This window comes from Pinus tabuliformis, chromosome 6 (assembly GCF_031772625.1).
Source record: "Pinus tabuliformis cultivar Carrire ecotype Pingquan chromosome 6, CPIR1, whole genome shotgun sequence".
NCBI lineage: Eukaryota > Viridiplantae > Streptophyta > Pinopsida > Pinales > Pinaceae > Pinus > Pinus tabuliformis.
Genome location: NC_142292.1, coordinates 226,757 through 237,783, shown reverse-complemented (window position 1 = coordinate 237,783; position 11,027 = coordinate 226,757). Strand labels below are relative to the sequence as shown.

Below are 11,027 nucleotides of genomic sequence, written 5' to 3'. Positions count from 1 at the left end.
ATAAAAAAAAAAAATGGAAATTTAATTTTGCCATTCAAATACAAAATCCAAAATCCAAAAGTCATTAAAAATCAATTTAAGAACATATTTTGAAATCAAATTTAAAACGATTTATCTCGTCCGCCCGAAGCAAAACCTAAATTGAAATCATGTCCGCCAGACACAAAATCAAAATTTAAAGTAGTGTCACCAGAGGAAAAAACTAAATTTAATCAGTCATTCATTTAGTCTTTATAATGCAGTGAGTGTATTTTTTTCACGTCAGCCATATATTTGTTTTGTTTGGAAGAGAGGCATGATGATGCCGTGGTCGATGTATTTGTTTTGTTTGGAAGAGAGGCATGATGATGCCGTGGTCGATGTATTGAGCGGAGATATTAGGGTATGTTGTGTCAAAGAGTAAACGATCGCAACACAGAAATTTCACATTACCAAAAAGGACACCAGTACGGATTAAATGATAAGAGTGTTTCTTTATATCCCGTCTTTAATTCAAAGTCAAATACTTTTCTTTTGTTTGCATCACAATTAAAAGACAAATACTTTTATTTTGTTTGCATCAGATGAGATGCATCGTGCAGCGCTCCATCAATTCAACCGATAAGCTATTAGGCAGTGTCGTGTCCATTAAACAGAAACAGATTATAACATAAAACTCTCAAACACCCATATTGATGTAAAATTTTCCTTTATTGCATATAGAGGAGTCACGAGTGTACACGTACGTGAGGGAAAGAGAGGTTTTATTGATTTGTTTGTTTGGTCGCATAACAGCCGACGAATGACTGGTGACTCCTGGCATGAATGAATGATTGAATTAGATGAGTGGGCATCAACCCAAGAATTTCCTTTGGAGAAGTTGCACGAGGGAGGCATCGATCTTGAAAGCTTTGGCCAGAAGGGAGGCATCAACCGGGGAGAGGCTCCAAACAAGGATTGGGCGACCTGCTGGGTTCCTGGAAGCTAGCTGCTCAGTGCAGCGATGGCCACTGCGTTGCCATAGCCCACGTTCTGTTGGAAGTGCACCAGACCTTTGGGGAACACGAACACGTCTCCCTTCTCAAGCGTTTTGCTGAACAATTTATTGGCAGTGGTGAGAAAGCCGACTGAGAGAGTACCCTCGATGACCACCAAGATTTCTGTGGCCCGCGGATGAGTGTGAGGGGGATTAAGGCCGAGAGGAGCAGCGAAATCAATCCGAGCCATGGAGATTCCCAAGGTGTTTAAGCCTGGTATCTGCATTATATTGGCTGCAGTGACGTTGGATCCCATCATGTTACTTGTATCCCCTGCAACATTTAAGCCCCTGAACATGAAGTCATTTGCGGTAACCATGCTTGCATCCTTACACGGGAACCCGTTCACATTAACTGCAATTACAGTCAAATAAACATATATATATGTGTTGGAATTTTCTGATAAATTCCATAACAGACAGACAAAAATCGCACTCTGTTTTTACACAGAAAAACAGAAAAATTCGTTTGCTGGAAACGGTGTTTCAGCAACACAGTTTTTTTTCAGTTGCTGAAACAGGTGTTTCAGCAACGGTGTTTCAGCAACGTAAAAATTTTGACGTCAAGTATCTTTGAGTTACGAGCTGTTTCAGCAACTAAGAAAATTTTGACGAAATAACTTTTGGTGAAACAGAAACGCACATAAAGGAATTTCTATTTATGAAAGTAAACTAACTGATAAAACTAAGTCTTCCTCACATAGAGGGATTTCCACAACTGCTGTTATAAAACATCTTCCTCTTAACAGAGGGATTTACAATCTATGCTAAAGAGCATCTTCCTCTCAACAGAGGGATTCACCAAACTACGCTGAAAAGCATCTTCCTCTTCACAGAGGGATTCACCAAACTATGCTGAAGAGCATCTTCCTCTTGACAGAGGGATTACATCAGGAACGCTTCAGTTCCACACAACAACTATCTCATAAAATTTCAGCACTGTTGTGCAAAATGGCTTCATTCATGTGAGCTCATGCTGCTGCACATTCTTTCTTAAAAACACAGAAATTACATTCTAGCGCTGCTGCGCTATATTGCTAAACTCTTAACACTGTTGTGTGCTGCGTTTCCATATTCACTAACAGAAAACTATACTCACGCTGCTGCGTGCTCTCCTCTGCTCTCTATCTTTCTCTGTCTTCTACACTGCTGTGTCTACACATATATATATAGTGCAGGAAAGGTTCTTCACCGCCTTAACTTACTGATGAAATATCTGCTGCTCATAATTAACAGATTTGATTTCTTGCTGTATTTCTTGAGTCGGTTGTGCTGAAACCCAAGACTGATAAGTGTTGCGGCTGGTACTTTCCTTCTAGGCCATGCTTCTTCTTTAATGTTGTTTGGTGAGCAGTTATGGCGCAGAGCCCAGATCTGATCTTCCTCCTCCTTTGGGAACACAAACAAGCAAACGGTGAAAAGACACTTATGGCGGTGGCGTGAATAAGCCGACTCCTTTGTAAGTCCTCTATTGCGGCTCGCTACTGCTGCACGGCAGTTGGAATTAATATTCCAACAATATGATCAGATTATATTATTATTCACATCGCATGAAACGAATCGAAAACCTAATAAACATATATATGATAGATTATATTATTATTCACATCGCATGAAACGAAACGAAACCCTGATAAGCAAACACATGATCACGGCCTCAAACTCAAAGTCTTACATACCTCCACTCTTCGTGTCAGCCACACAAACGTCTTGTAAAGGATCTGCATCACCTGCACGCACAATATTAACAATATTATGCGCCACTAGTACTACAAGCGCTAGCGCTAGAAAGGATTTCATGACTGGACTGCAGGCAACTGACTGACTACTATTCTTCGATTCGATTCGAGTAGATGCTCCCTCTGATCTGATCTGATCCTTAGATGATAGATTGAGTTTGGTGAAATATGAAGAGCATTCTTCCTTTTTATAACAGCAACGCCGCCAACGCCAAGTTCTTGAGTTAAATTTGCTTGCTTCATGGACTCCTTCTTTGTACTTGGACGCGGTTGCGTGTTTCCAAATTAAAATTGAGAAAGACGCAGTCATAGTCATTGGCTACGTCCGCCACATATGACCCTGTCCTTATTGGATCTGGCTGCGTCTCAACCAAGGGAAGAAGGGATATGTTTTAGATTTAAGTATCTCAACGAAGCTGTCAACAATTTCGGGTTTCTTCATGCAGACTTGGTCAGTCTGTCTACTCGTAGCAGAAACATTCTGTTTTTCTTTTATTGGTTAAACAGAATAGTATTGCACAACACACCTCCTTTTCCATTTGGAAATATTTTTTTAAATATATAAACTTTGAACTAAGTCGTCCACAATTAAATATATATATAGACAGTCATCGATGTGATGTTTAACATTATTTTGTATTTATCACGCGCATTTACTGTACCAAACCATATTCGTTTTCCCATCTCCAAACATATCGCTATGCTCTTCATCAAGATATTTCCATTGTGTGTGTTAACCCTCCGGGAAAGCAGCTAAGTCAAACATTGTTCAATAACATGAAACAGCCACTCTTTACGCAAATTACCCTAATCCTTACTTTAAAAAACAAGGACAACCTCTTAATTTAGTAACCGGAGAACCCTAACCATTTTTCATCCACCTCATTTCGTAGTAGTTTTCTGGTATTGTGGTTTCTTTCTATGGATATCAATGGTGGATTGATAAGTTGCTATCCTTTAAATTATTTTTCAACACACCATTTTTCATCCACCTCATTTCGTAGTAGTTTTCTGGTATTGTGGTTTCTTTCTATGGATATCAATGGTGGATTGATAAGTTGCTATCTTTTAAATTATTTTAGTGTTGAAAGATAATTTGCAAATTTATGTTTCTTATCAAAATATCAATTTCTTTCTTCTTTTTTTTAATTAAATTTTTCATTTCTTTTAAGTTAAATGATAAAAAAAATTTAAAAATGTACTCATAAATTTAATTTAAAACAATATCTCATAAAATATATATTGTTTTATTTTTAATAACTTCCAACATAACTAAAAAAAATTATTGCTTCTTGATGAGCATTGTGTTAACTGTCCCCAAAGAAGCTAAGTCAAACTTCGTTCAATATTAAGATTAAAAATAACCTAAGATGAAGACTACCCTAATCCTTACTCCAAAAAAAACTCCATTTCCTACTTGTTAAAAACTAATTTGCAAAATTATATTTCCTATTAACATTTCAAATGCTTTTTACCAATTTTTAGTCAAATTTATTTTATTTTTTTATTAATTTATAAAACTTAAATTAATAGTTTTCTAATCAAATATGTGTGCTACACAATAAATTTGATTTAAAACAATATCACATAAAAGTATATCAAACTTAAATTAATAATTTTCTCATCAAATATGTGTGCTAGACAATAAATTTGATTCAAAAGAATATCACATTTAAATGTATGTTCTTTTTTTTTAATAACTTCTTACTGTACCAAAAAAAAAAAGAAATGTGTTGTTATGATTCTTCTTTTACCTTCTCAATTATATTGCATTATTTAAAATGCATGCATTGAATTTGAAAATGATATAGAATTAAACTAATTCAAGCTTAAGAAAAAAAAAAATGTTTATAAAAATGTAAACTATAATTAATAGTGATAAACAAAAATGAATGCAATGTAGATATCTAGATAATAATACTATCTAGTCATTTATATGGTTATGATGATGACGATGATGATTAGCACTCACCAAGGCCTACATGGTCCATGGAACCTTTAGATGGTAAGAGACTCCTACGAATTCTTTTACATTTTATTTTTATTCTCAGAAAGCATTATCAGAAAGGGGTGGCATGAGGGGGAGGGATTTTCAGTAATCCCGAAGGAATCATTGAATATAGATATGCTTGGGGGCTTGGATGGAAGAAAAACAACCAAGCAAAGGCGTCATATGAGCTTGAGATTTCGAGTGGGAAGCTTTAGGGGGCCACGGGTCTGAGTGGAGTTGATGGTTTCAGTGTCGTTGTAGGGTTTGGTGTTGTTATTTGGCTGAATTGGGATTGGCTTCTGGTCTAGAACCTCAAGGAAGATTTGAGAGTAGAATCGTAGAGTAAAGTCTGTATGAATATGATCGATTTTAAGATTATTGTTGGAGAGAATGTTTATAAACTTCTGAACTTGAGGGTGCCTTGGGTCAGGACCTTGGGGCTTCGTTGGAGGCCAGTGAGGTGGATGGGATAGTGGATGGTCGGTTTCGGGAGCGGTGGGACAAGAGCATCTCGAATTTGAGCTGGAGTGACAGAAGGTTCTTTGACATTCTGGGAAGTCTGAAAATGGATTCGAGTGTGCAATGTACAGAGAATAGTTCTCGGTCAAGCTCTTGGGGCAGTCGCAAGTCGGGGTCAGGGGGGTCGCAAGTGGGAAATTATCTAGCTGGTAGGAGAAATCAGCGAACCTACATCAATTGTGTGCAGGACCATATGGAATTCAGGGAAGGCCTCGCTGTATTGCAACGCAACATGCATAATCAGCAGCAATAGAACCTGACTATACAGTAGAATCCTACGAATTCTTTTACATTTTTTTTTTGTGCTCAAAAAGAATTATCAAATTAGTTCCAACATCACCATAGTTGTGCTAACTTGAATGGCAAAGAAGACTAGTAGAGTGACAGATATTTTGAAAATTAAATCAAAGGTCAGTAGAATATCACAATTCAAGAGAAGGTTCTTTTCATCTTCAACGCTCTTACTCTTGCAAATGTGACAAAATATTTCATCCCATGGCGTTTTCCGAAGTGACCAACACCCTATTTCACTATGAAGTTTATGAGAATTTGTTCCTATTTTAGCAATGTTTATTTACTTCTTAAATTAGTCAAAAAGAGAGATACTTTTGATCACAATAACCCACTCCTTGGTCTAACATCTCATAAATTTCTTGCTCACATTGTTTATGGTTTTGAAAATTACATGGAATGGGATAAGTTGTTTGTTACTTTTGCGATTTCCCCTCCTCGCCTATATTGGAATATGATCTAATTGAATGAGAGCCACAATGACAATGCAACAAACAGTGAATCAATGTGAGGGATTCAAATAAGATATTTGATATTAGCTTGTGTTACAATAACATATGTCTATGTTCTAGATATTGAAATTGTTTATAAAATCTAAATACTTCCTATTCATGGAGGTGATCGAGTGATCGTGTGAACCATCATCCAAAAATGACGCATAATATCTTGTCATTTTTACATAAAGAAGCTTTATAATCTAACACCCTCTCTTTAGACTTACACTTTTGAAAATGAAACTTACACACATTGGCACAATAAATAATAGAACCAAAAATCCTCCAAAGGCTTTAGCTTTGAAAGAAATGCTTGATTTAGTAAGACTCCTTCAATTTCCTCCCTATTCCACTGAATGGTATAGTCTCATAGACATTATCCAAGTTTCCCAGCATCATTGGACATCATTATCACACGAAATATCTCATAGCCCTCAAAAAACGGTACAGTCTCCTAGATATTATCCATGTTTCCCAACATAATTGGGCATCATTAGCATGTGAAATGTCTCATAACCACCTCATAAAGTTACGTTGTCAAACTTACAGATCCTACATACCTTAAACGATTGGAAAAAAATACCCATATGCATGTCTTTGAACCCCGATCAGGTATAGCTTCTCTAATCCAATAGTGTCCTAAACTATTAAAAAATTATCTCTCTTCCCCTACATCCCTCCCTATCTTCAAATTGCAGGCTCTTCAAGTTTTTACAATTGTAGGTTTTACATATCTATATTTTTCGAGCTTTGCTCCACTTGTTTGAGTTGTTGGAGCAAAGCAGTGACTCTCATCAAATGAATACAATAACATTTTTATCAACAAAGACATATAAAATAAAATTCAATGGCACTTGTGATCATCGCATTGATTTGATATTTACAATCAATCTCTATGTTCCGACACATAAGCTCATTGAAATAGTGGACATGGATACATTTGCATGTCCAATATCTCTTTTCTCCCATGTTATCTCAACGTTATCTCTACCAAAAATACATCGAATTTGTAAACATTTCTCATCTCGCTAGTTATTCTCAGCCTCCTAAAGGATCTTGAAAGGCTATCGAGATATTTCTTGCATTTTATTTTGAATTTATAAATAAAATTGCTAACTAAGTGACCTTTAAAGTCACATAAACTGGTATCTCTTACTATGGTCTTAACATTAAATATACCCACTTTTATAGCTAATAGAAAAACATCAAATGAATTTTATATAGATAATAGAGAAAGAGCACATGTCTCATCTTAGATATGAAAAAATTAAAACATCTTTCTAACTAACAAAGTTAGCCTTCTTGTCTCGAGAACTTGCAACAATCGTTCCTTCGTTAATTATCCTCATCGCATTTGGTCCAAGAATGATGTCGGCGTCCTTTGTGAACCGACTCATGGATCCATTAAAACAAGAATTGTAATAACAACATTCTTGATGGTAGATACTAGATAATATTTACCTATATTCTTCATTTTAGTCAGAAATATAAAATTCATCTATACCCTTCTATCTAGTCATAAGCATTGAAATTTTTTCCTCCATGCTCAATTTCACTTGTCTGGCATTCTGCCTCAAACTCCCAACAAGGAAAAACCTCAAAATATGGACAACCTGCAATCTCATTCGAACCCCTCCATATCTGATCCTTCTTCTTAAGCTTCCTCTCAACTTCCTGTGCCAGGATCTCCTTTGATTAGTTCTACTAAATCTGTTCTTTCTTCTTTTTCATCTACTTCTTTACTCCTTTCAACCTCCCTATTTTGAGGTTCACATAGAATTCCTGCTCTGATACCACTTTGATGTAGGCCCAATCCGACCCTACTTAAATCCCTGGCTTAGAAAACCCACAGTGCCCAAACCTCTATCAAAGAGGCACTTCCTTCAACCCTGTATAATAGCGTACAACTTACAAAATAATAATATAGTCACAGTGGGAGGATTTCAAAGGATATAACCTTTTTATAATCTAATTTCTAGTGGGAGGCGCTAAAGGGTATCAACCCTTTCTATATATATTCAAATTCTTGTGGCCTCGGCCCTTACTTATTAAAACAGGTGTGGATACCTCATGTGAATTGTACCTTGACTCCCCTCATGTAAGTGTAGAAAGCCCCAATTTCTCGTCGGTCTTAGGCTTCTCTTCATTCTCCTTGTGACCATGCCTTATAATCATGCGATCCATCATCCCAGGCCAAGTCCCTTACATTAAATCATAAAAAACATTTGGGCTTGAAGCTTCCCGGGATGGTCCACTTGTATTGTCTCGACATTGATTGGTATGTTGGCTTCTATGTCTGCCGCTACCCACATACGATATTTACAAAGGCCTCATTACTTTGATACCCAGCTCACTATTAAAATAAGTCTCGGTATATCCGTATCTTAGCTGGCCCACACTCAACTCCGTGTAATGCTCCAAACAATCCCAGCCCTCTATTGATTAGTTGGGCTCACATGTTAGCCCAGTCCCAATCATCATGCCTATTCTAGTTAAGCACTCATCTTCTCTTTCTAGGATAATTCCTCCGGCCCGAAGTTGTCAAGAAACTGTTTTCTTATCCTTCTAGGATAAATCCTTTGACCTGGCGCTATCAATTTCCATCTCCCGACGCTCTCAAGTGACGAACTTCTATCGGGACTTCAAAACAAACTAGGTGTTGTGCTCGTCTTCGTGTTTGGATTCTTCTACCAGTTTTTCCTCTATCCTCATCCTTTCTTTTTTGATCTTGGTCCTTCTCCAATCCTCTAGTCTTCTTCATACACACTTATACACATTGATCCATCATAGTTCTTCTTTAATCTCCTAGGATCACCATGATTCCACTGCTCTACTATAATCACTTCAATTGCACGACTCTCTTAAGTGCATTCATTTCCTTTGTATTTTAATTGTGTTTTGAGATGTTGTCCCCCCTCAGCTTCAAACAACAGTCCTCTGGCCTCTGCGCACTTTTGACGGCACTTTCTCTTAGTGCAATTCCACCTGATCTTCGATTCACTTGCAATTAACATGTATATATTGAATTCAACATAATACACATAATCAACTTCGTATTGTAAAAAGAATTTGAGAATGGCGAGAATCTCAACACGCAGGTCAAACATTTGCATCAAAGTGTTTCTTCTATTAATATATGTACATAAAATACTTTACATAGGCCCTTGTAGCCATATTTACATTGCATGGCCCTTTCTTGGCTTTGAAGCAATACTTGACTCCTCAAGCCTCTTCGTTCTCTCTCTTTCCCCAAACACACATGATCTTATTTTAGCTACATATTTATACATAAGGATTCTGAACTATATTATGGTTTAGATCCATAAAATCCTCACCTAAAACCCCTATTCTAGGATTCCTAGGTCCATAAATATTTCAACAATCTAACTTCCCTCATTTCTCTCTAACTCTCTCAAATATTCTCGATATATATATTCTAAAAGAGAGATCTAGTTACAATACTCCTCATTTTCATCACTTGTGTACATTTCTTAAGAAAACATACGAAAACACAATTAAATAAATAATTGCACTCAATTAGGGAACCAACGCCCTTGGTAAATGAAAATGACTATTCTAGTCAAAAGTTATTTTGATTTGGAGGTAAGATGCTCGTGCATCAAAAACAATGGAGCTTTCCATAAAATTATGAAAATAAATAATCAAAAGTGTCAATACAGTAACTCACTCCTCCTTCAAGGACTAATGTAGAAGACAAGGCTAGGTTTGATAGGACATTGATTGTGTATTGTGTGTGAGTGTTTGGAGAAAGTGATTTATCTTTTCAATGAATAGAAACTATCACAACCACATTAGTAGATGTGGTTGATATATGTCGATCGATATAATTTCCATACGTCTATTGGCATATAAAAGGTGCAAAAAGTCGTCGATCGGCATATATCAAGCACAATTTATTAATGTGGTTGTGTTAGCTGATGATCAATGTGTGTGGGAAAGATTAGTATACAACGGTTGACTATCCTTGACTATGGTAAATTTGTTCAAGCTATAGTCGAGGAGGGTTTACTATGGTAAACCTATAGTTGACTATGGATGACCATGCTAGTCCACTTCAACCTATACTTTAATATGATACATTATGATTGAAAATGGTTTACCACTATTGACAATCATTGTCAATCTTTGGTAATGGTTGACCATGGCTGACTCTAGTCAACCATGATTACCATGTTGACCATGGGTGAGCATGATTTGAAAAGCTTTACCATTCACTATGATAGATTATCATTGGCAATGGTTTGCCACCGCTGACCATGGATTTCCATGTTTGATCATGGTTGAAAATGATGGTTAACCATGGCTAACTTACCTTGTCTAATGGATATTTTCTTAAGAAATTTTCATTGTTTTACCACATAAAATTTTAAGTGTTTTCTATCATTACTTCCTTGTTGAAAATGTTTATACAGATTCTAAAAACCAACAAGTGGTATAATAGCACTAGTTAGAGGAAAACGAGTGGCAGAAGAAACCCTAGCCACAAGTTTGTAGGCCTGTTCTTTGATAAGGAATTTGTGTTTTGTCTTTATCTATAGATCGCTTGAAGAAACTCTCAAACCTGAAGAGGATATGTAGTTCATACAACCATCAAACATATAATTTTAAGCATTCACAAAGATCAAATAAGGGTATCTATGGTTGGATTATAGTCAATTTTGGGTAGAAAATTTTGTAAGGTTGCAGTCACGCATAGTAAGATGTAACATCCCACTTCAACATATACTTTAATATGATAAATTATGATTGAAAAAAGTTTACCACTATTCACCATTATTGTCCATGTTTGGTAATGGTTGCCCATGGCTGCCTATTGCCAACCATGATGACTATGTTGACCATGGGTGGACATGTAAGATCACTCTAATTTCAATTAGAATTACTTGTAATCTATCAATATATATATATATATATCATAACACGATTTTCTTCAATTATTAAATCCCAGCAAACTATCC

At 36.3% G+C, this 11,027-nt stretch overlaps 1 pseudogene; it reads right to left on the bottom strand.

The window, feature by feature from the left end:
* Positions 1–616: 616 nt before the first annotated feature.
* On the bottom strand, positions 617–2,997 carry LOC149256896 (putative germin-like protein 3-2; annotated as a pseudogene).
* Positions 2,998–11,027: the final 8,030 nt, after the last annotated feature.